General features: G+C 34.4%; 1 long non-coding RNA gene across 2 annotated transcripts; it reads left to right on the top strand.

Moving 5' to 3' along the window:
- The first annotated feature begins 1,476 nt into the window (after nucleotides 1-1,476).
- Nucleotides 1,477-22,270, top strand: LOC139122438 (uncharacterized). Of its 2 annotated transcripts, XR_011549468.1 has the most exons (3): nucleotides 1,477-1,529; nucleotides 20,999-21,063; nucleotides 21,373-22,270. It is a non-coding gene; the product is annotated as an uncharacterized lncRNA (long non-coding RNA). The 2 variants fall into 2 exon arrangements; XR_011549467.1 differs by lacking the exon at nucleotides 1,477-1,529 and having other exon boundaries at nucleotides 20,927-21,063.
- The last annotated feature ends 1,712 nt before the right edge of the window (nucleotides 22,271-23,982 follow it).

Below are 23,982 nucleotides of genomic sequence, written 5' to 3'. Positions count from 1 at the left end.
CTGGAGGAAGCAATTGTATTTTTCAGGAAAACTGCTAATGGTAATGTATTGTAACTCATGATATTGATGATGACAGCTTTTCTCTTGTAAACATCAGTGAGTCCGTCATCTGTAATTTCACAACTATTGTATAAATGTTTTCTTTCCTTGGTAAAATTAGTACAAGAAAAAACTAGATGCCATTCATCATCTAACTCATTCATATTACATCTACGACAAATTCTCTCATGTAAGGGAATTTTAGGAGATTTTTTCCTACCTAGCTCAATTTCTAAATTGTGGTCACTAACACGAAACTTTGTAAGACGAACGCCTCAGGCTGAAGTCAGAAATGTATGCAAATAATTTTCCATGGTAAAGTTTGATTTAAACACTCTGTAAGTACGTAATTTATTACCATTACCAGTCTTTCTTTCATCATTATAAAGTTGACTCATCCAGGAGTCAATGTAATCTTTCTCCAATTTCTTACGTACACATTTGAAAAGCTGAAACTTTGATTTTACAGAAAAAGATTTGAAGACATTTCTCTGATAACAACTACCTGTAATTCTAGTAATGAAGTTAATCCAACTTGAATCACATTTGATATTTCATTAAAAGCTTTTGTAAGAATGTGGTTTTCTGAAAGGCATGTAAGTCTGAACCAATATTTCAATACTGAAATGGTGAAAAGGATACGTAATTGAAACCTTCCAATCTCTCCTCTAATTGCAGCAAGAGGAGTGCGTTTGCTAACTCCCAAAACAAATCTGTAATATGAAGTACACAATTTTTCAAGAAAATTATCATCACTTGAAATTTCACTTGCCCAAATCTCTGATCCATATGAGAGTATAGGGACAATCAGTGTGTCAAATAATTTTATGCAGAGAGCAGGAGTAACCATTTTTTCTTCTAAAATGGATTTTCTAATACTGAATAAAGCCTTCACTGCTTTTTTCCTTAAATTAATTGGTTATTTTAAACTTGCCATTTGGAGTAAAAACTGTACCTAAATAAGTGAATTCTTTGACTTGTTTTATGTTTTGATCATGCAATTTGAAAGCTTTATTCTTGATCAAGCAGTTACTTTTGTTGAAAATCATTGTACTAGTTTTGGAGATATTTACACTGAGACCCCACTGTTGACAGCTTATTTAGGCAATTTTGAAGACCTCCTGCAGTTTTTGAAATTAGCATTAGATCATCAGCATACAGAGTACAATTTAGTTTGACACCATCAATGTCAATGGGGTAATCAGAAACCTCTCCAAAAATATCAGGACAATCATTTACAAAAATATTAAACAATGTTGGTGAAAGATTACATCCCTGTTTAACACCACAGGAAGTTGTAAAGCTTTGAGAAAGACTTGTAGGCAATTTTACTTTATATGTGACATTTTCATACATAGTCTTAATGATTTTGTAAAAATTACCAGTCAGACACCAATATTTTGTAACTTTAAAAGCAGCCCTTTTCTCCAAACACTATGTGCTAGCTCTGGTTGTCAAAGCACGTTTTCATTTGTGCCATTTCGAAGCAAGTGAGTACAAGTATAGTAGTCTGTTCGATTCTTGATCGTAGGCTTGTAACACAAGGATACGATTTCTCATATATCTCTGGTGTTAGCATGCAGGCGGTTTTAAAATTCAGGGGTCTTTAAAATTCAGAGGTCAGACGAAACCTGAGGTCACATGACAATTCGCCTCTGACTGTGTCTACATACATCAGTCATCATGATCGACCTTGACAGATTCAGCACTTTAGTGTTTGATCGTTATGGTCCAAAGCCGTACAAAGCTACTGTGCTTGATTCATGGCACTGCTTCAGTATTAAACAACGGTCGAAAATGCTCAAAGCATTATAAACCTTGTTGCATGGACACTCCGGCGCATCTCTCTTAGTGTGCTATGGCTGTGACTTCTAAGTTTTCCCAGTGGTTTATCATCTTTCTATGCCATCGCCAACTAATTTAAGTTGTCTAATCAAATTATTTGCAGGAACTGCATTTTGAGTATGCTGAGTCACAATGTGTAACCTGGTTGCATGGACACTCTGGCGCATCTCTCTTAGTGTGTGTACTGCGGCATTTTGTAATACTGACGCATTTTGTAATAACTTACGCAAAATGTAATAAGGGGTATCAGCATTTTGTAATAACTGACGCATTTTGTAATAACGTCTGCAGTATTTTGTAATAAACCAGTCTACGCGTTTGTAACAAGGGTATCAGCATTTTGTAATAAAAAATTGTCTACGCAAAATGTAACAAGGGTATCAGCATTTTGTAATAATTCGCACTTTGTAATAACAGTTAACGCATTTTGTAATAATTTTAAAAACTTTTCCCAGTTTTAAAGCATTAACAGATATTTTATTGACTTTGGAATGGTATTACAAAGTGTCTGTTTACTCGTTAAGTAAGTACAAAAATTGATCGCTCCCTGACTTCCATTTCAAATTAGAATGACTTATTTTAGATAGCTGTCAATCAGTATTTTTACCAACTGATCATCTGAGGCAGGTAACTACTAGATTTTGACTAGTTTATTATCATATAAATGAGAGAATAATTGGTATACACAGTCAGTTGATTTATTAAATAGAGGATAACAACATTCTTTCTGATGTACATGTATTGCAGACAACCAGCAATCAACAGGTAGATACTCAGATAAAATAAAATATAATAACATAAAATAAATTACTATACATCTGCCTTCGCAAACAATAGAATCGAGCTTCCGTAAAAACGGGCACGTAACGGGCATGCAGTAACCCCTTTACTTTCATATTTGATAATAAACATTGCATCATTGAATGGCTCCATACTGAAACTCCATACTGTACTTTGAAAATAACTTCTGATAAAAGAAACAGAAGTAAATGTATTACGACTGTTTGCAGGTGAAAAATATTACGAGGTAATAACGACAGTTCACCAAGACGGCACTGTACAAATCTGGCACGACATCGCTGCTCGGCTCGTACATCCGATGTTGGATGACCGCGCGATGTAAACAAAGATGGCGCTTACCCTTAACCCGCTCGCAGAATATGCCTTTAAAGTGTATGGAATAATGCATCGGAAACGACGGGTGCATATATTCTTTTTTTTTTTTTTTTTTTTTTTTTTTTTTTTTTAATATAAAACTTTTTTTTATTTAGTTCAATATAAAGCTTTCGTGACAGATACATCAAAATGCTACAAAAAGCTACAATATCTTAGGTTTCTAAGTAAATTTAAAGTATGTTTCTGTTTGAACAATCTTTTCCACTCAGAATATTATCTTATTTAATTACGAGTAGCAATCTGTTTTGTTTTACTCTTGTAAATAATCCTACAGAAGTTTTTTCCAAAGAGGGAGGAAAATTTTGTAATTGTTTACTTTGTGGATCATATACCTGAATACAAGTATTTATAAAACAAATCGTACGATAGTACTGATTTGCAACAGTCCCTCTTCGTTCGAAAATGAACCCCAGGATGAGAAAATACAATATTTTGCAAGCGTGATAATAAAATTGACAAATCTGATTAAAATTGAGTCTTGAAGAGGCTTATATCCAAAAACAATGAGATGAAGGTCTACAGAAATACGCATATCAATTCTATGTAATAATGATGTAACTCGGTCCCAAAAATTCCCTAGTTTTTTGCAGTTTATAAACATATGCTCGTACGAGTCTGGGACATTACAAATTTTACATTTTTCACAAGTTTCAATTCTCCATCTTCGTAAGTTGGGCCCATTGGGCAAAATGTTGTGAATGATTTTGAAATTAAATTCAGCCAATTTTCTATCATTTGTAAGTCCAACAGTTTGATTAATCCAGATTGTCTTCCACTGAGAGAGGGAGTAAATTTTAATTTTTTGATTCAAAACATTTTCTCTATAGGGGGGAACAAAGCGTTTGGATATAAATATTGTATAAAATACTTCGAAGATAATTTTGAAAGGTTTTGTGGAAGAAAGAATTTGTTTCCATGTACAACTAGAAAGCTGTGGATGCGTTGAAAATGGTCAAGTCGAGTCCCTATAAGCTTCGTTTTCCAACTGGAAGGGAGAGATTTCTTAACAATGCTTATTCGGAAATCCAATTTCTTTTGCATATATTCTTGATAAAAAAGGAGATGTATGATATAGAAATACCGGGCAACGCGCTGACCATTAACGTTTGTTTGTGGGCAAGGCGAGAGGAAAGCCAAAAATTAACGGGTGAGGCTTGCCGAGCCCGTTAATTTGGCTTTCCTCGAGTCAACGCCCACAAATAAACGTTAATGGTCAGATCGGAGTCTGTTATTTCCACTATATTACCATCGAACGCAAGGAAACCGTCAAAATTTCCGAAAATTTTAGGAGCGAACGACAACTGGGCCCCAGAAACTGAGCAATACGCGACGCACTGTCACGCGCGCTGTCAAAAATTGGCAAAGCCGGAGATGTTTTCAGAAAAAAGTATTTTAACTTGACCTACAAGTGCTCCATTTTATTTTGTGATTGATTATGAATTACGTTTAAGCTGTATAATTACGATACTTTGAGTCGTTAATCTTATTATTCATATTCACGGGCATGTAATCAAACCATTACTGTGTAGTTTTGGTCAGTCACGTGGTTTAGCTCGACCAATCAAAATGCGACGGGCAGGGCATGGTAATATAATAATAACTATTACGAAAATACCGCAAAGTAAGCATTCAGACATTAGTGCAACGCATCGCCGGACGCGCTAAACGCGCGCTAATGACTAAATCTATGTGTCGTTATACATTCTTTGCATTATTTTCATAATAACCTTAACTATACTGAAGTAATCTAAAGTAAACAAAATTAAAAGTAAACTAAACTCAACTCAACTCAATTAAACTAATCTAAATAGTCAGAATAATCTGATGTTTTAATGATTTGACTTGTTAGTCCTCGCGGACGAAGTCCGGCGGGGACTCACAGATTGGGTCCCGTCCATCTGTGCGTCCGTGCGTCCGTTCGTCCGCAGCCGTTTCTCAGACACTGCTGAACAAATTTTGTTCAAACTTGGCACAAAGGCAAAGCACTATGACCTACAGATGCACACCGATTTATTTTTCGATACGATTCAATATGGCCGCAAGGTGGCCATATTTTTGCGATTTTTCATGTCTTTGAGCCATAACTCAAACATCCTTGAACCGATTCTGTTCAAACTTGGCACAAAGGCATAACACTATAGCCTACATATGCATGTAGAATTATATTGCGATACGATCCAATATGGGCGTGAGGCGGCTATTTTTTTGCGATTTTTTCATGTCTTTGAACCATAACTCAAACATCCTTGAACCGAATTTGTTCAAACATTGCACATAGGCAAAGCACTATGGCATACATATGCATGTATCAATTAACCTTGCGATAGGAGCCAATATGGCTGCAGAACTGCCATTTTGTTGGAATTTTGCATGTCTTTGAAGCTTAATTCAAAGGTAATCAGCCATTTCGGATCATATAATGAAACAAATTAATGTGCACAAGAATGCAGCCATATCACGTTTAAACAAAATTCAGTCCATCGAAGGACGGTGACCTATGTTTATGTTTTAAAGACATAAAAAAATCACACCAAAATTGAAATCAAATGGCTGTCTATTGACTATATGGATCATAGCACAAAATTAGTAGACATGCATATGTATGCCATAGTACTTTATCTTTGTACCAAGTCTCAACAACATTGGATAAGGAATATTTGCATATGATTAAGCCTCAAAGACATGAAGAAATCCAAAAATGACCATCTAGCAGCGATATTGGGGAAAATGACAATCTGGCAACCATATTGGAACATGTCACGAAGTACATTGACATGTACATGTATGCCATAGTGCATGATCTTTGTGCCAAGTTTGGACAAAATCGGTGTAATGACAACAGCATACCCGATCCCATACCATTTCTAAAATTCCACCAAAACATGTGTATAGTATGTGCCCTCATGACACTAGAGGCAGTGAGGGCATCGTTATGTGTGATATAATCAAAAGTTCCTTCAATGGTCATTACGGCAGAGATGGGTCAATTTAATTGAACGTTCCTCAGATTACTTTATTATGCAAGTCAAAGGCCTGATGCATCCCGCATCAATATCATTCCACAGCTACGTAGACCACAGCTACCTAGACACCAAAGATTATAACAAAATGGACAAGCGGGGACTGTGTAATCAACGATGACTTGTTTAGCTACTAAAGCGGAAGTATATCTGACCTGTTGAGTATGTATGTATGTATGTATGTATGTATGTATGTATGTATGTATGTATGTATGTATGTATGTATGTGTGTGTGTGTGTGTGTGTGTGTGTGTGTGTGTGTGTGTATGTATGTATGTATGTATGTATGTATGTATGTATGTATGTATGTATGTATGTATGTATGTATGTATGTATGTATGTATGTATGTATGTATGTATGTATGTATGTGTGTGTGTGTATGTATGTATGTATGTATTTATGTACGTATGTATGTATGAATGTATGTATGTATGTATGTATGTATGTGTGTGTGTGTATGTATGTATGTATGTATGTATGTATGTATGTATGTATGTATATATGTATGGATGTATGTATGTATGTATGTATGTATGTATGTATGTATGTATGTATGTATGTATGTATGTATGTATGTATGTATGTATGTATGTATGTATGTATGTATGTATGTATGTATGTATGTATGTATGTATGTATGTATGTATGTATGTATGTATGCATGTATCTATGTATGTATGTATGTATGTATGTATGTATCTATGTATGTATGTATGTATGTATCTATGTATGTATGTATGTATGTATGTATGTATGTATGTATGTATGTATGTATGTATGTATGTATGTATGTATGTATGTATGTATGTATGTATGTATGTATGTATCTATGTATCTATGTATGTATGTGTGTATGTATGTATGCATTCATCTTCGTGGGTAGGGAGGGAGGAAGAGAGGAAGAGGGAAAGAGTGACTGAGTATGCCTGTCTATCTATGTATCTATGTATCTATGTATCTACCTATATGTCTGTCTGTCTGTCTGTCTGTCTGTCTGTCTCTGTCTGTCTGTATGTCTGTCTGTCTGTCTGTCTTTCTATGGCTGTTATCATTTAATGATAATGGCAGATGGCAGGTAGAACCATTAGGATAGCGAATCAAATTTAGCTTAATCTTAGTATCGCAGGCAGCTTATCCTAGCTCGTTGGCTAGACAAATTTTACCGTAGGGCGATAGCATAGATTCAAAGGATGAAGACAACGGGAAAGAAATAGATCTATGAAAACAAAACCATGGCTCAGTAGATATGAATTGTCACCTTTTACATACAAGGAAAAGTGGCTGGTCTGTCGAGAGAGCTTTATTTTGTACTTGTTTATGAGATGATTAAAATAAATGATCATTCAGTATTTTAATTGACTGCTTCACGTCAGTGTTTATTTCAGTATATTTTGAAAAATATCAGCTGTCAGCATTGACATATTAACGTGCCCCTCCAATCTTATTACCGTAAATTATCGACAATCAACTTTAGAGAATCACATATCATACGTATAGAAGTTGCTTAGAATACTGCAATCTTTCGTACGTTATTTTCCACTTTAACCCTTTGCACACCAAGGCCCTGTGGTGGAGTTGACATTTGGAAGTACCATCTAGCATGACATCTGACTTCCTAAATTAACAAAGACTGTCCACCATACCAGTATAATTTTTGAATCATCAAAAAATACTTTTCCAAAAAATATGCAAATTATGGTCACGTGACCTAATTAAGTATTCAAAATGGCCGCCAATATATAAAATATTGTATTTTTTAAATATATTTCTTTATTTTCATAGGAATTCCTCATTTATTCATCATTTTTCATCACGAAACCTGTTTTCTATCACGTCAGCATGAACTGAAATGAAATTGTGACAAAAATTTTGAAAAAAACACTTATATTTTGTATCATTTTGACCTGCTAAGTGTAATGTAAACAAAGGCTCAGTATATTAAGTGTTAGGTCGGTCAAAGCATAACGTAACATAACATCCAGCAACTAATATTATGAAATATTTCACACAGTAAGTATGTATACTTTGAATGACAATGACACACTTGTCCCAAAATATGCTACTAATGGTCATGTGACCTGATTAAGTATTCAAAATGGCCGCCAACAATATAAATTTATCATTATTTCTACATGTTTTCCAATTTTCCAGTAAAAGATAATCGATATTGTATCATATCCCAATGCTTAATCACTATTTATAGTGCCATGACCATTGACTTTGATGTAAACTTTATATATTATGAAAAACTTTACACAGATTTGATAAAACTTACACAAATTTTCTTGTCTTCACTCATAAGTGAAGAATTACACACAGCGCCCTTGAATATGGGAACAGACAGGTCAAGGTATCCTATTTTATAACATCTGACTATTGAATTTATCAAACTTTGTCCACAATTACAAGAAATTTTTGGAATTGTAGTATTACAATTGCCCCAAAAATATGCAAATACTGGTCACATGACCTCCTTAAATATTCAAAATAGCCCCTAATATTCTAAATTTACAATGATTTTCACATATTGCTTCTCTTTCTGACGACATTCTAAAGAATTTATCCCTTCCTATTTCTCAATAATGTCTAAATGTATATTAGATTCCGTTGTCTACAACTGATGGTTCCAGGAAAATGTTTGTACACCGTCCCTCCACCCTACAGCGATTTTGCTGAATAAACTTGTCGATATTGTAACACAAACGTTTCGATATTGAGGTGGGAGCCTCAAGGTTCTTTCACATTTTTATACATAAAAATTCATTTCTTTTCAAAGCTTTTGCGTACTCTTTTGGCCTCCAAAACAGATTGAGCTTGCATGGAATCGCCGCTAGACAACTGTACGCGACCGTACCTCTAAGTCTTAAAACGGATAAACAAAGACACAAACAAAATCACTATCCCAAAAATCATCGTTTCGGACGAAAAAACATCAAAATAAGTGTCTCACCATTCGTAAAATATCGTATATTTAATGTTCAAAGACTGAAATATGCTGAGTTGAATTAGATTCAAACATGGAAGGGAGGAAAAAACTTCGTGACCGAAGAACCAACGTGCGCGATCAAAGTTTCAAAATGGCGTCGCGACAAACTCAACAGCATTCGAGTAATGTTAGAATGAAAATCGATTCTAGAAAATAAACTTTTAGGAAGGTATACACCTCGCAAGTCAAAATTTACGGGGAATTTTACGGGTTGATTGGCAATTTTCGTTGTTCAAAAAACGCGTGGCCGACGTATGGTGGCCGCCATCTTGATTTTTAACAACAAATGCATCGTTGAAAACTCGGGCGTTTTCTGCAACAGAACAGAGTAAACGACAAAAAAACGCATACTACAAATTTTAAAATCCCCATCGCTGATTGATCAGGCCAAATTCGTTTCGATTTATTCTTATTTCTACAAGTAAAAGGGGGGAAAACTTTCGTACTATAAGGTGCCTCTTCCTACCTAGCGAGGTCAAATTTGTTGGGCGAAAATTCGACGGAAAAACACGGAAAATCATAGACGAAAATCTAAAAAGAAATTACTCTCAATAAACACAGTTTCTCAGTTGTTGCAGAAATCCTGGCTATGGTAACAAAGTTACCTGAGGAGCAAAGACATGACAATAAATAAAAATACTCCGCACCGCAAGATGTTGCCAAACGCTACTGATGGCGTCCCAAAGCAAGCATTTACATCCGTAACGCGCTTCGTACCAACGCGTATAACGGTAGAGCAATTAACACCTTTAAACAATAGCGCACGTGTCGCTTTTCCAGACCGGTGGGTGGAGGGACGGTGTTTTGTAACATCATTTTTATGAACCCAATAAAAGCTTCGTTCAAATCACTGTGTACACTAATATTACAATCATTTTGCAAAACTCAGAATTTGATTATTCGAGTTTTGCAAACTTCATCCAATATACAAGCAAAAACATAAGATACACAATTTTATTGTAACCAAAAACAATATTTATTGTTTTTCTTTTGTAAAAAAAATAAAAATAATGTAGCAACGCCCTAAAAATCAGACCGAAACCCTCAAAATGTCACAAGGGAACCATTTCTGGATAAGGTTGGTGTTGTTGCATGTACATCATTAGTATAATAAAATTAGGTCGTAGTATACAACACTGTCAATGTTGATGATGTCGCTGTCTTTTATCATATTCTGAGCTCTGCATGTCATCTTCAAGCCTTCCTCTTTCCATCCACCAACAGTAATATTGAATAAAAAATGTAGAAAGGTCTGCAGTATATTGTCTTTTCAAAGTACAGTACTGTATGTAAAACCAACAAAAACTTTCTCAGTTTGTTTTCTCAATTATAAATCGCATAATCTCATTCTGTCTTCAATTGCTCTTCATTGCATTTTAAATGTCAACTCAGACCTTATATGGCGTTAATATGATAACCTAGCACCGGTAGTGAGATATAATCTCGATATCATTATATGCTATCACATTTTTACGTATTCAGAAACCACAAAGCATTTTAAAATACATACAATATCAGCGGATGTTTATAATTATTACAAAATGCGTTAACTAATGTTACAAAACGCGTTTTATTACAAAACGCTGATACCCTTATTACAAATCGCGTAAACAATAATTTATTACAAAATGCTGATACCCTTATTACAAAATGCGTAGACCATTTTATTACAAATGCTGATACCCTTATTACATTTTGCGTAAGTTGTTACAAAATGCGTCGTATTACAAAATGCCGCAGTACAGTGTGCTAAGGCTGTGGATGCTAAGTTTTCTCATTGGTTTTCATCTTTCTATGCTATCGCCAACTGATTTAAGTTGTCTAATCCACAGTCCCTCCCTGGTGGAGGGACTGTGTCTAATCTAAATATTTTGCAGGAACTGCATTTTTTGCTCACGTGTTTACACACGTGGGCATATGTCGCAGCGATGTCTGTGTGTCTGTCTGTCTGTTGGTCCATTATCTCAAAAACGGCTTATCAGATCAGAATCAATCTGGTACATATATTTGGCTTACACTGATTAGCGGAACGGAATGAGCGGAACGGAACGGAACGGAACGGAACGGAATAGCCACACCAAAAAGAAAAATAGTTTCTCTTAATTAGAGTCCATTTTTTTTCGTTCACTGAATTTTGGAGCGGAACAGCATGGAATTTCGGATCTAAAACAGAAATTTGGATTTAAATAAAATATCACTTTTCAACCCTTAAAGTAATGCATCTGTTTTTCGAAGTTTCTCTTGCCGTGATGAAAATCGTGAATAAGACTACTAATAAGAATTTTATTCCATAGAAACACACTTCAGGAACTGTGGTAGAACAAGTACAATAAATCAAACATTACACATATAATCAGGCAAGACTGCTCCCGAGACTGCTGCTGGGAATGAATAAGACTACTGGACTGAAGCTATAATTCAAATCTGAAACTACACCTGAATCCAAACATCACCCTGGATATCGCATCTGCTGGAGGATGCTAATGGCTACCATCGGCATGTGAGATCGCGCACAGGCGTTCTGTTGAGTGGGTAGCTTTTATGGGGACATGAAATTAATGACAAATGTAACTTTCTCAATGATGTTAGTATATCTTATTATAGATTTATCCTAGGAGTCTCTAAACATGCACCGTCTGATGGTGTTGTTGGAGAGCTGGGTAGATATCCAATTCACTTTATGGTGATAAAGCACATGCTCAAATACTGGCATAGATTAGTTTTATCAGATGACATCTTACTGAGATTTGCTTATACATCCAGGTTGAATTCAGATTGGTCTAATTATATACAAAGCATTTTGAACTCTTACAGTGGGAGTGATATATGGTCTTGTGTTTGCAATATCAATTCCACAGTTAATAATGTATATGATAGTTTTTGTGAAACTTATGATCAAACATGGTTGAGAAACATTCATAATGATACAAGGAAGTGTGGAATGCAGAGGAATAAGCTCCGAACTTACAGACTATTTAAGACAAAATTTGAATTTGAAAGTTACTTGCTAGATATAAGATCTTTTACCTATAGGAGGTGGCTGACAAAACTAAGAATTTCGGATCACAACCTACAAATAGAACTGGGTAGAAGGTCAATTCCAAAAGTTCCTGCAAATGAAAGATTCTGCAAGCATTGTAAGTCTTTAGTTGAGGATGAATTTCACTTTGTAATAGAATGTCCAAAATACAGAGCTTATCGAGATAGTCTATTTTCATCCACTAGTTTGTATAATCCTGGCTTTCTTGATTTGAATGATAGAGAAAAGTTCATGTATATCTTTACTCACGAAAACAAACTACCTCTTGCCAAATTTATTTCTTGTACGTTAGTTCCTCCCCCAGCAGCAGCTTCATCCAGTGTTTGCTGAGTTTGTAATTTTTGCCTTACCGCACTCCTTGAGTGTGTTGTTGAGCAATAAAGTATTATTATTATTATTTAAAAATGTAGTTCTGCTACGTTCCGACGTTAAGGCTACGGAAGAGAACGTCTGAACGTAGCATAAACTATACTTTTACAAACTACCCACACAACAGAACGCCTATGAGGTGGCAGTCTGTGTAATAATTCACCTCGATGGCATGGCGCCTAATTACATTTTTGGCGCGGAGGTGAAAAAAAAGAGGGAGGCGGTGACGGATCGTAACTTCTAAAATGGATACATTGAACTGCATTGCTGATTGTTTGTAATTGGCGCGGATGCCACTTCTTTTTCGTTTTTTGTTGCCAAGGGTCTGCAGACTTACGGGAGCACCAGTTGATTTAGGGGATTGTGAAAATGGAGGTGTAGACAAATTTTTTTTCACCCATTATGACGGCATTTTTTTTCAAAAGCATGCTCGCGAAACAAATTATTTTCTGCACAACTGAAGGCAATGCAATATATTTCATTTGTTGTCAAAATGAAGTGCACGTGCATATGTTTTGCATGTCAAAGTTCATCCATGCAACCTGTAATCTTTATTGCAGAATTTTGCATATCTAACCACTTCCCACGTTAGAAAATTTTTAAATATCCAGATCTCAAAGATCAAAATACTAAGGTCGGTTCTAAACATTCATTTTTGGTAATTCCAGCACCTCGCATCACATTTTTGCCTTCCTCTCAGGGAAGTGGTAACATTTCTTTTCTCACTTTGGGGTTTTGCAGAAAATTATTTTATCATTCTCCGTGGGGGGGGGGGGGGGGGGGGGGGGGTTGACAATATTCCCCCTCCCGAATCCTCCAGCCCCTCCTTTAGAAATCAAATGATTCTCCCCTCAATCTATCGAATGACTAAACAACTAGGTCGAAGGACATCAGTAATACATACAAAAGGCATCGCTCATACTTACATACACAGTCGATCAACGCGTTAACATGAAACTACGGCCGTTTTGCAATTTAAGTCATTCTTTTGTGATCAGTTTTTGAAGGCAGGTAGTGTTTACACCCCTAATTGTCGTTGTATGCCATACACTTGCAATTATACATTGTTTGAAAAGTATGTTGAGCTATTGCGATCGTACAAAACAGAGTGCACAACTACATGTTGGCCACAGACACGCCCTCTTTTGGGTTGACCACCCCTCCACACTATGGTACTGCCCTCTATAAGGCGTGATTCACGGGCTACGGGTTAGATGTAAATTTAGATGTAGCTTCAAATTGAAATTACAGCCTAGTTTCCCGTGGTATTTGACATAATTTTCATTTTGGAAACTTCAAAAATTAAGGTGCCTTACTTGTAGAGTTGAATAAATGATATATTTTATTTAAATCAAAATGTCTCTCTTAATTCCATTCTTTTCCGCTCAAAAATTTTGTGGACGAAAAATGGACTCTAATTAAGAAAAAACTAATTTTTTATTTGGTGTGGCTATTCCGTTCCGTTCCGTTCCGCTCCATTCCGTTCCGCAAATTAGTGTAAGCCCATATATTCAGTTAGCAAATGGCAAGAACTGATTAGTTTTTGGTGGGTCTGGCTTGCATACTTTTTGCTCATTTGCATAATTAATGATTTTAGAAAAAATGGATATATATTAAAAACAACTACACAAAATTTGATGAGATTTGCTACAAATGTTGATCACACCAAGATATATCAGCAGTGGGAACCATTAAGGGTGACATGAAAGATAAATGCTAATTTGCATATTTAATGAACTTTCCTAACTAGGGATATATGTCTGATTTGACTTGATCAAAATTAACCAAACTTGGTATGTATATTAAAGATACTATGATTTAACATTATTGAAAGTCATTAAGCGTTTTAATTTCAGCCAATTCCTAATTTGCATATTTCATGAACTTTGTTAATTAGGAATATATATTTGAAATGACTGGACCAAAGTTGATGAAACTTGCTACATGTATTGAAGCCACTATGATACAACATTTTGAAAGTCATTAAACATTTTTACTTCAGCCAATTCCGAATTTCCATATTTAATGAACTTTCCCAATTAGGGATATATATCTGAATTAACTTGATTGTAGTTGTTGAAACTTACTATATACATCAAAGATACTGTGATATAACATTATTGAAAGTCAAAAGACATTTTTACTTCAGCCAAAACCTAATTTTAATATTAAATGAATTTTCATAATTAGGTATATTTATCTTAATGGACTTGATCAAAATTGATGAAACTTACTATGTATATTAAAGACTCTATAATTCAATATTATTGAAAGTCATCAAGCATTTTCTCTTCAGCCAATTCCTAATTTGCATATTTAATGAACTTTCCTAATCAGAGATGTCTGAATTGACTTGACCAAAGTTGACAAAATTTGCTACACATATTGACGATACTAAAGCCACTTCCTAATTTACATATTTAATTAACTTTGCTTATTAGGGATATACCGGGATTTACTTGATCAAAGTTGGCAAAACATGCATGTACATTGATGATTATACCAGGTACTAGATCAGAACAATATCGAAAGTCATTTCACATTTTCATGTCAGCTTATTTATAATTTGCATATCTAATGAGCTTTCACAGCTCGTCATATATGGCTTGAAGGACTTGGCCAACGGTAATTACACTTGCTAGATAAAGTGGTGATACAATAAGAGCAGTAAAATTACTTTAATATTTTTATTTCAGCTAATTACATATTTGTATACTTCATGACCTTTTAGAATTAATCGGCGGTGATTATTGTTCATTATGTTGATCATAATAATTTCGATGAAGTTGCAAACATGTGGCAAAGTTTCAATTTACACATAACTTCAATCACGGTCCGGACCGTGCTTCAATATATAATGAAACACGTGAGCATTTACAGTTCATATCTGGTTAGTATGCTAGTCACCATGTGTCACCTGGTTGCACGGACACTCTGGTGCATCTCTCTTACTGTGCTAAGGCTGTGACTTCTAAGTTTTCTCATTGGTTTTCATCTTTCTATGCTATCGCCAACTGATTTAAGGTGGTTGGAAAGGCTAGAGCGTCAGTTATAAATTTCAACATAACCATTAAAATATAAAAGTAGTCAACATTCTCTGTGGAATAAAAAAAACTATAGACATTTGGGCACAAAGGCATTGCAGAGTTATAGCCTGTTAAAACTTCTGAAAAACTGACCAAATAAGAAGAAGTTGGGGAGTCCTTAGTGTATTAACTATGGTAGAGGTCCCCTAGCTTTTAATAAAATGTTTGAAAAGGGAAAGTCATTATTTGCTGTTTTTCAGGAAAGTTTGACGAGGCGGTGCTGGCATTCAGAGTGAGTGACTGCTATTGTAAATGCATTTTTAGATTCTTTGAGTGTCAAAGAGGTGTCAAAAGTGAGATTAACCAAAAAAAACTGCTCTATGACTTCAAAAGAGGGGTGCAAATATGGCTTGTTTTCAACATTTTTGACAGAATAACAGTTTTCCTACATAATTGTATACCAATTTAATCCAACTTTTAAATGAGATATGGACATGGAATTTTTACAGCCTATTAACAAGGTTACAGATAAGATTTGTACGGCACAATTTTCCTGTATTTGAAGTACTTTTTGAAAAATCACATTTTAAAATTTGAAAATATTTTTTAATAATTTTTTGATATATAAACCCATGTTAAATCATAAAAACAAATTTTATTTACAAATCCTGCCATACAAATCTTACAATAAATAGTGTCTACATATTATGACTAATTTGGTAATATTAATACTATCCAATTATTATTAAATTCAAATATGTAAAAAAATATGAAAAATTAAATTTTAATATTTACTGGTGTCATATTTCAAAATAATGGCTGCAAATATACAATTTTTATATTCTTTGGAGAAAATATTGTTATGTAGGTCATTTCCCCCACACTCATCATGACCTGAGTTCAATTAGTCTAGAACATTCTCAAGGTCACTGCCCTTAATGACCTCACAACCTTGAATTCAATTAGTCATGTTGGAATGTTCTGGAAAGTCGATTAGTTGTGTAAGAGAGATAATTTTAGAACAGTAATTAGCATGTCAATAAAGTTCTAGATTGTTCTTATATGCCTTTATAAAAGGGACGTGCTCAGCTTCCAGTCAGACTTTTGGGATCGTGTCTCTTGTGTGTTACTAAACTCCAGCAGTAGTCATTCTCAAGACTTTTCAAGACCTTCACTGTCAACGCTGGATTTATACTGTGGTCTTTGTGCAGCTTCAAGCCTGCAAGCCAAAGGACTGTTCATTCATCCAACTGACTGTTACAACTCTGAGACTGGAGCTTTGCCGTCCCAGCTGAGATAGTAGTCTGTACACTTTTAAAGCTTGTACTCTGTCCCTAACTTAGCAATTAGTTTTGTTTTCGTAATAAATTTTGTTTAAACGGAAACTGCTGAGTTCACCCTTTTGTTCGTTTTCTCTGCACGTAACAATATTAACTAAGGGAGTTATCCTGAAAATTTGAACTAACTCTAACACTTGAAATTTGACATTAACTCTGAGAAAAGAATTGGTGCAAAAATAGCCCTTCCAACCACCTTAAGTTGTCTAATCTAAATATTTTGCAGGAACTGCATTTTTAGTATGCTGAGTCACCATGTGTCACCTGGTTGCACGGACACTCTGGTGCATCTCTCTTACTGTGCTAAGGCTGTGACTTCTAAGTTTTCTCATTGGTTTTCATCTTTCTATGCAACGCCAACTGATTTAAGTTGTCTAATCTAAATATTTTGCAGGAACTGCATTTTTAGTATGCTGAGTCACCATGTGTCACCTGGTTGCACGGACACTCTGGTGCATCTCTCTTACTGTGCTAAGGCTGTGACTTCTAAGTTTTCTCATTGGTTCATCTTTCTATGCTATCGCCAACTGATTTAAGTTGTCTAATCTAAATATTTTGCAGGAACTGCATTTTTAGTATGCTGAGTCACCATGTGTCACCTGGTTGCACGGACACTCTGGTGCATCTCTCTTACTGTGCTAAGGCTGTGAATGCTAATTTTTCTCATTGGTTTTGCTCTTTTTATACTATTACAAAGTGATTCAAAATCAAAATTTTATGCAGTCGTCTGCTTTAGGAGTATGCTGAGTCACAATGTGTCACCTGGTTGCATGGAGTCATGTGGTACATCTCTCTTTCCCTTATAAGGCTTTGTCATCTAAGTTTCTCCTATGTTTTGCTCTTTCCATGCTATTAAAAAGTGATTCAAGTTTTGAAATCAAAATTTTATGCAGGAATCTGCTGTTAGATCATGCTGAGTCAGAATGTGTCACCTGGTTGCACAGAGACTTTACAGTGGTATAATACTAGTACTTGCTAATTAAGGGGCGCTGCACCCAACACAGGGTATTTTGCACCAAAATCACTTTTTTGTAGACATTCATTTAATTTAATGAAATTGTTAACCCAAGATTAAAATATTATTATTTGGGTTCATCTTCAAGGCTGTCAAGCAGTCGTAGGTTGCTTGATAAAGAAGTGTTAATTTTTGCAAATGTTTGCAAATCACCCAATTTCCTGGCTTCACTATTCTTCCAATTTCAAGATTTCCAAACAATTTAACTCCATACTGACTTGGTCAAACTTTCTTAAATTTTCACATTATTTTCTTTAAATGCAGTTGTTAAACAAAACTTTTTTTGACTGGCAATAAAGTTCTTACATTTTGAATAAGAGGCATTTTAATTTGTATGAGGATCATTTACTGTAAAATATGTTCAGATGTAACCTGCCAAAAGAAGGAAATGACGACCATGTTAAAAGTGATATTTTATTCAAATCATATGTGTCACTGCCCATTTGGGGCAACTGTTGTCAGCTCCACTTATACATAACCATTGCAAGACTAATATCATTTTATATGCAAAGTAAAACATAAACTGTGTCTTTTGAAGGTTTATGGCTTGTCTGTTGAAAACAGAGAGTATTAAAAAAAGAATACTTTTTAGCTACTATAAGTCTATAGAAGCTATTGGGATGGGTATCCGTCCGGCATCCGTCGTCAGTATGTCAGTATGTATGTCAGTATGTATGTCAGTATGTATGTCAGTATGTATGTCAGTATGTCAGTATGTATGTATGTATGTATGTATGTATGTATGTATGTATGTATGTATGTATGTATGTATGTATGTATGTATGTATGTATGTGTGTGTATGTATGTATGTATGTATGTATGTATGTATGTATGTATGTATGTATGTATATATGTATGTATGTGTGTATGTGTATGTATGTATGTATGTATGTATGTATGTATGTATGTATGTATGTATGTATGTATGTATGTATGTATGTATGTATGTATGTATGTATGTATGTATGTATGTATGTATGTATGTATGTATGTATGTATGTATGTATGTATGCATGTATCTATGTATGTATGTATGTATGTATGTATGTATGTATGTATGTATGTATGTATGTATGTATGTATGTATGTATGTATGTATGTATGTATGTATGTATGTATGTATGTATGTATGTATGTATGTATGTATGTATGTATGTATGTATGTATGTGTGTATGTATGTATGTATGTATGTATGTATGTATGTATGTATGTATGTATGTATGTATGTATGTATGTATGTATGTATGTATGTATGTATGTATGTATGTATGTATGTATGTATGTATGTATGTATGTTTGTGAGGCGTCCGTCCACTCAAATATCTTGAGAACCGCAGTACTTACTGATTTGATATTTGTTGTGTAGATGAAAAATATGATTTTGAGAAACTTTTTTTTTAATTTTTTGATATTGTTGAAAATAGGCAAATTAATGCCAAAAAAGGCGTTTTTGGTAAAAAATCTTCTTCTTCATAACCGCTGGTCAGAGAGCTTTGTTATTTGGTATACAGGTCCCTAGGGACAACCCAACTTGGATTTGTTCAAATTGTGATGAAATATGCAAATCTGTATTATTAAGGAATTTTTTTGGTCATTTTTGATCAAAATGTGACTTACATTGTATGTAATTCTTGTACTGTATAAACCCTATCAATTCACCCAGAAAAAAATAATTAACATGATTTTAAATAATTGAATTAGGAAATCATCAAAGCCAAAATAATTTTAGTGTAGAATTATCAGAAAGTTCAACTTTTTTTGACAGTTCATAGTGAAATGCTTACCATCTTGGAGGATTAAAACATGTAAAAGTAACTTTCCTGAATCCCAACTTTGACATATTCTGAACCGTCATTTATTGTGCCCTGTATGTTATCTAAAAGAAATTGCTCAAAATAGTTTGTCATGATAGGGTGGTCAAATAAATAGAGATAGAGAAAGTTCTAATTTCCATTTATGGTTGACTTGGTAAGGATAAAATAAAATTACTTTTTGAGGAAAAAATAGAGTGGTCAATTAAAAGAGTGGTCAAAGTGATAGGGTTTTATGGTAAAGCTTGGCTGTAAGATTCCTCACGTGCTATTTATAGCAATTATGCAATCTGTGTAAACAGTGCAATGAAAGCCTTACATGATGCTTTTGATGACCTTGAACTTCTTAAGTTTCAAACATTTGTCTCTTCAGTGTGCTTTCTCAAAGTAAGTACAGTCTCAACTTATTCAACAGAACTTACTTACAATGTTAATTTGAAAGTTAGAATGAAAATACTGATAAAAAGATAACCAGCTTAAGATTCTTTATAACCTGACAGATATGCTGTTTTCTTATGACGAAAATCTTGATTCAAGCAAATCTTGTTTACTTTAATTAGAATGTAATTAACTCTTGTTTATTAGGTATTATAGACTAATATAGTCTATAGAAGCTATTGGGATGGGTATCCATCCGGCGTGCACTGTCAGTATGTATGTATGTATGTATGTATGTATGTATGTATGTATGTCCGTTTGTGGAGCGTCTGTCCACTCAAATATCTTGAGAACTGCAGTACTTACTGATTTAATATTTGTTGTGTGGATAAAATATAGGATTTTGAGAAACTCTTTTTATTAATTTTTGATATTGTTAAAAGTATGCAAATTAGCACCAAAAAGGCGTTTTTGGTAAAAAATCTTCTTCTTCATAACCACTGGTCAGACAGCTTTGTTATTTGGTATACAGGTCCCTAGGGATAACCCAACTTAGATTTGTTAAAATTGTGATGAAATATGCAAAGCTGTATTTTTACGGAATTTTTTTTTCCATTTTTGGTCAGGCCATCCTTAAATGAGCTATCAAAGATATCCACCGTCTTCATCAATACATGTGTCACAAAAGGTTATTCTCTACATAACACAGCAGAGCTCTGTCAACTGTTGAGTCGCTTGTTTTTTCAAAACCGCTGGTCAGACAGCTTCAATATTTGGTTTACAGGTCCCTAGGATGACCTTAGTGAGATAATTTCATACAGTCAGGAAATACTTAATTTTGTATCCATGTCTATAGTAGCTTCAGGGACTTTGGCCCTATGTTTAATATGAAACGTCTGTTAACAGTGTTTATTCATTCTGATGTAATAATGGATTTCTGTTTGTTTTGACAGTATCTTTGAATGATATGACACTGCCTTAACAACAGATGGAAGAGGAATGTGAAAGAAACGTCAATGTAAGTAGGGTATTATGTTCATATGTTGCTACTCACATTGGTGTACCATTTTGTTGTTACAACTTGAGCTGTATCCTGTGAATGGTTTTGGGATAATTGTGTAAGTTATTATATTACAACTCTCAAAAATTTAGAGGGCCTGTAATGCTTACTTTTGATATTATTTTCATTATTTATATTTGTCCACTGTAAGTTGTTATTTTACTACAAAAAGATTGCTAAAAAATCAATATTTAGCTTGTCAGCATAGCATTTGAAATTTACAAAAATGTATTGATAGTATATCTATATTCTATTTTTCTCACTCAGGTTTGTTGTAGACTACATCACAATTGTGTTGTTGGAGGAGGCTGAAGTTTACCTTATGTCAAGGAAAAGAATGGTTATGCTTGAAGAAGCAAATAAACTCTAGTATTGCCACAGAAATCTAAAGATACTGTTCTGCAGGGATAACCTTATTGACATTTGTTCATATTGTTATGAAATATTTTAAAACTTAAATTTTAAGGCAATTATTGTCATATTTAACCAAAAATATCATTCAAAAATTCTGGTCAGACACATTAATATTGATTATACATGTCCCTTAGGTTGGCAGAAATAAGATTTTGTAAAAATCATGCCAAGATATGCAACTTTGTATTTTTGAGATTATTTTTGTCATTGTAGATCTATTTTTTCTTCAAAACTCCTTGTCAGACTCTTTGATATTCAGTATACAGGTCCTTAGGATGACTTAAGTCAGATATTTTTATGCAGTGAGAAAATGCAAAATTTTGTATTTTTGGAGCAATTTTTATCAATTTCGGTCAAAAAGTGCTTTTGTCTCATTGGTGTTTATCTGATAGCTTTGCATTTTCTTATAAAAATCCCTGGAGACTACCTAAGCCAAATCATTTTTCAAACTGGGGGAACAACGATTTTTTGTTTTTGGAGCCAATATATTAGTCCGCAAGCTTGAATGACCTATTCCAACCCGGAATACCTTGTAAATCAATTTTGAAGACACTGAAAATAATGTAGTTTTATTTTATGCCAATTTGTAGTGATATATGATCTAGAAAAAAGTTGTGAGCTTATGTTTTATGTAGTGGATCAACTTTAGCAAATATTTCATGGAGGAAACCCCATACACTGATGAGGGATTTCAATCCACAAGAAGGCATATGGCAAGATGCACCATACCAATAAAACAGACTCCAGTTTATTTGTTATTATTTTTTATTATTATTAGCTTTATTTCAGGATAAAAAAAACATCATCCCATATCAGTTAAAAACAAGAAAAAAAAACACGGACAAAAAAGATTATAAAAGACCGGACAGAGATTACACACATCACAAAAAAGATAATGCTCAATGGAAAAAAGACTATAAAATATAAAGTAGATCTCTGTACACTTTAAAAGCAGGCGAGTAAAAATACGCATCTGAGTTAAGTACTGCTAAAATAAGACCATTGCGACTTGTTTTCAAGCGTTCAAAAAAGTTATACATGAACTTTCGCCTGAGCTCCCCAAAGGATGGAATGCTGTTAAGAACGAACATGTGACTTGCACTACAATCTCGTGAGTAACCCATAAGAATACGGAAGGAGTTGTTGTACGCAACTCTAAGATTGTTCAAACACTTTTTAGTGAAACAACTCCATAACTGGGAACAGTACATATTCACACAGTAAGTTCTGAACAAAGTTGCTTTGACATCAATAGAGCACTGTGAAAATTTCCGCAGTAGAGTGTTTGCTTGACCATAAAAACTCTTTGTCTGACGTCTGATAGCACTATCGTCACATAAGGAATCAGAGAAAATGTAGCCCAAATATAAATGTTCGTGAACGATATTTAGAGATCTCTCACCCAAACGAACAGGGGGTAGAAGATCGACTCTAATTGAACACTTACGTGGCATAAAATAAATACATTTCGATTTTTTAGGATGGTACGCAATGTCATGGTCAACACCATAACTCTCGCAAATTGACACAAGTGAACGCAGACCTGCAATTGACGGACAAAGAAGTGCCAAATCGTCAGCATACATAATGTGGTTGATTGTATCAGTTCCAATCATTATGTTACATAAACAAAAAAACCTGTCATGGTATCACTTAATTAAGTAAATCTTCACAAAGATGAAGGCAGCCGAGTGAAATCATGTGTAGATTGAATAAGATGAGTGATGAATGATAATATCAGGTAACTTCACCACACAAACTTACTTACACAAACAAACTTGTGTATAACTTAACTCTGAGTAAATCTTAACATTTCAAGCAAGGACCATCAAATTTTTATTTTTGATCTACAAAATTGAAAAGTGGCTGTTAAAACGGAATTCTGCCCATGAAAATTGAAAGTTCAAACTCTTTGCAAACACAATAGTATTTGAGTGAATAAGTGGAAATAGGAATACCTCTTTTTGTTTGTCAGATAGGAGCAATACTGTGCCCTTGGTGGTATATTTTTAAATGACTTGCAGAAATTGATATTTATTACTGTTGTTATTATTGCTAACTGTTGTTTTGGCTGATTGAGGCACACACCTAGCTATCCTATGGATTCTCTTGAACATTATCACAGTACAGCTACATGAGATACCAGGCCGCTGCTTGTTGAAACGCCTATTTGTAGGGGTTTTAATGACTGCTAAGCTAGTACGAATTAGTAATGTAGATATTGTGAGTTCAAGCCCCATAAAATGCATCAGCAAGACTGCATCAAAGTTGACCACTTTTACTGTACATGTTGTTCACAAATTAAAGGCCATCAAGAATATTTTTATGGGTCTTTTAGAGTAATTTAACATAAGGGCCTGGGGGGGGGGGGTCAGAGGAATGTGAGGGTAGTCACTCAAAAAATTGAAAGCTACAAGGAGGTTGTTCAAAATTGGAAAGAAAGAAGGGGTTGCTCAATTTTTG

This window comes from Ptychodera flava, chromosome 22 (assembly GCF_041260155.1).
Source record: "Ptychodera flava strain L36383 chromosome 22, AS_Pfla_20210202, whole genome shotgun sequence".
In the NCBI taxonomy this organism is placed as follows: domain Eukaryota; kingdom Metazoa; phylum Hemichordata; class Enteropneusta; family Ptychoderidae; genus Ptychodera; species Ptychodera flava.
The sequence above is the reverse complement of the archived record's forward strand: the minus strand, read 5'-3'. Positions and strand labels throughout refer to the sequence as shown.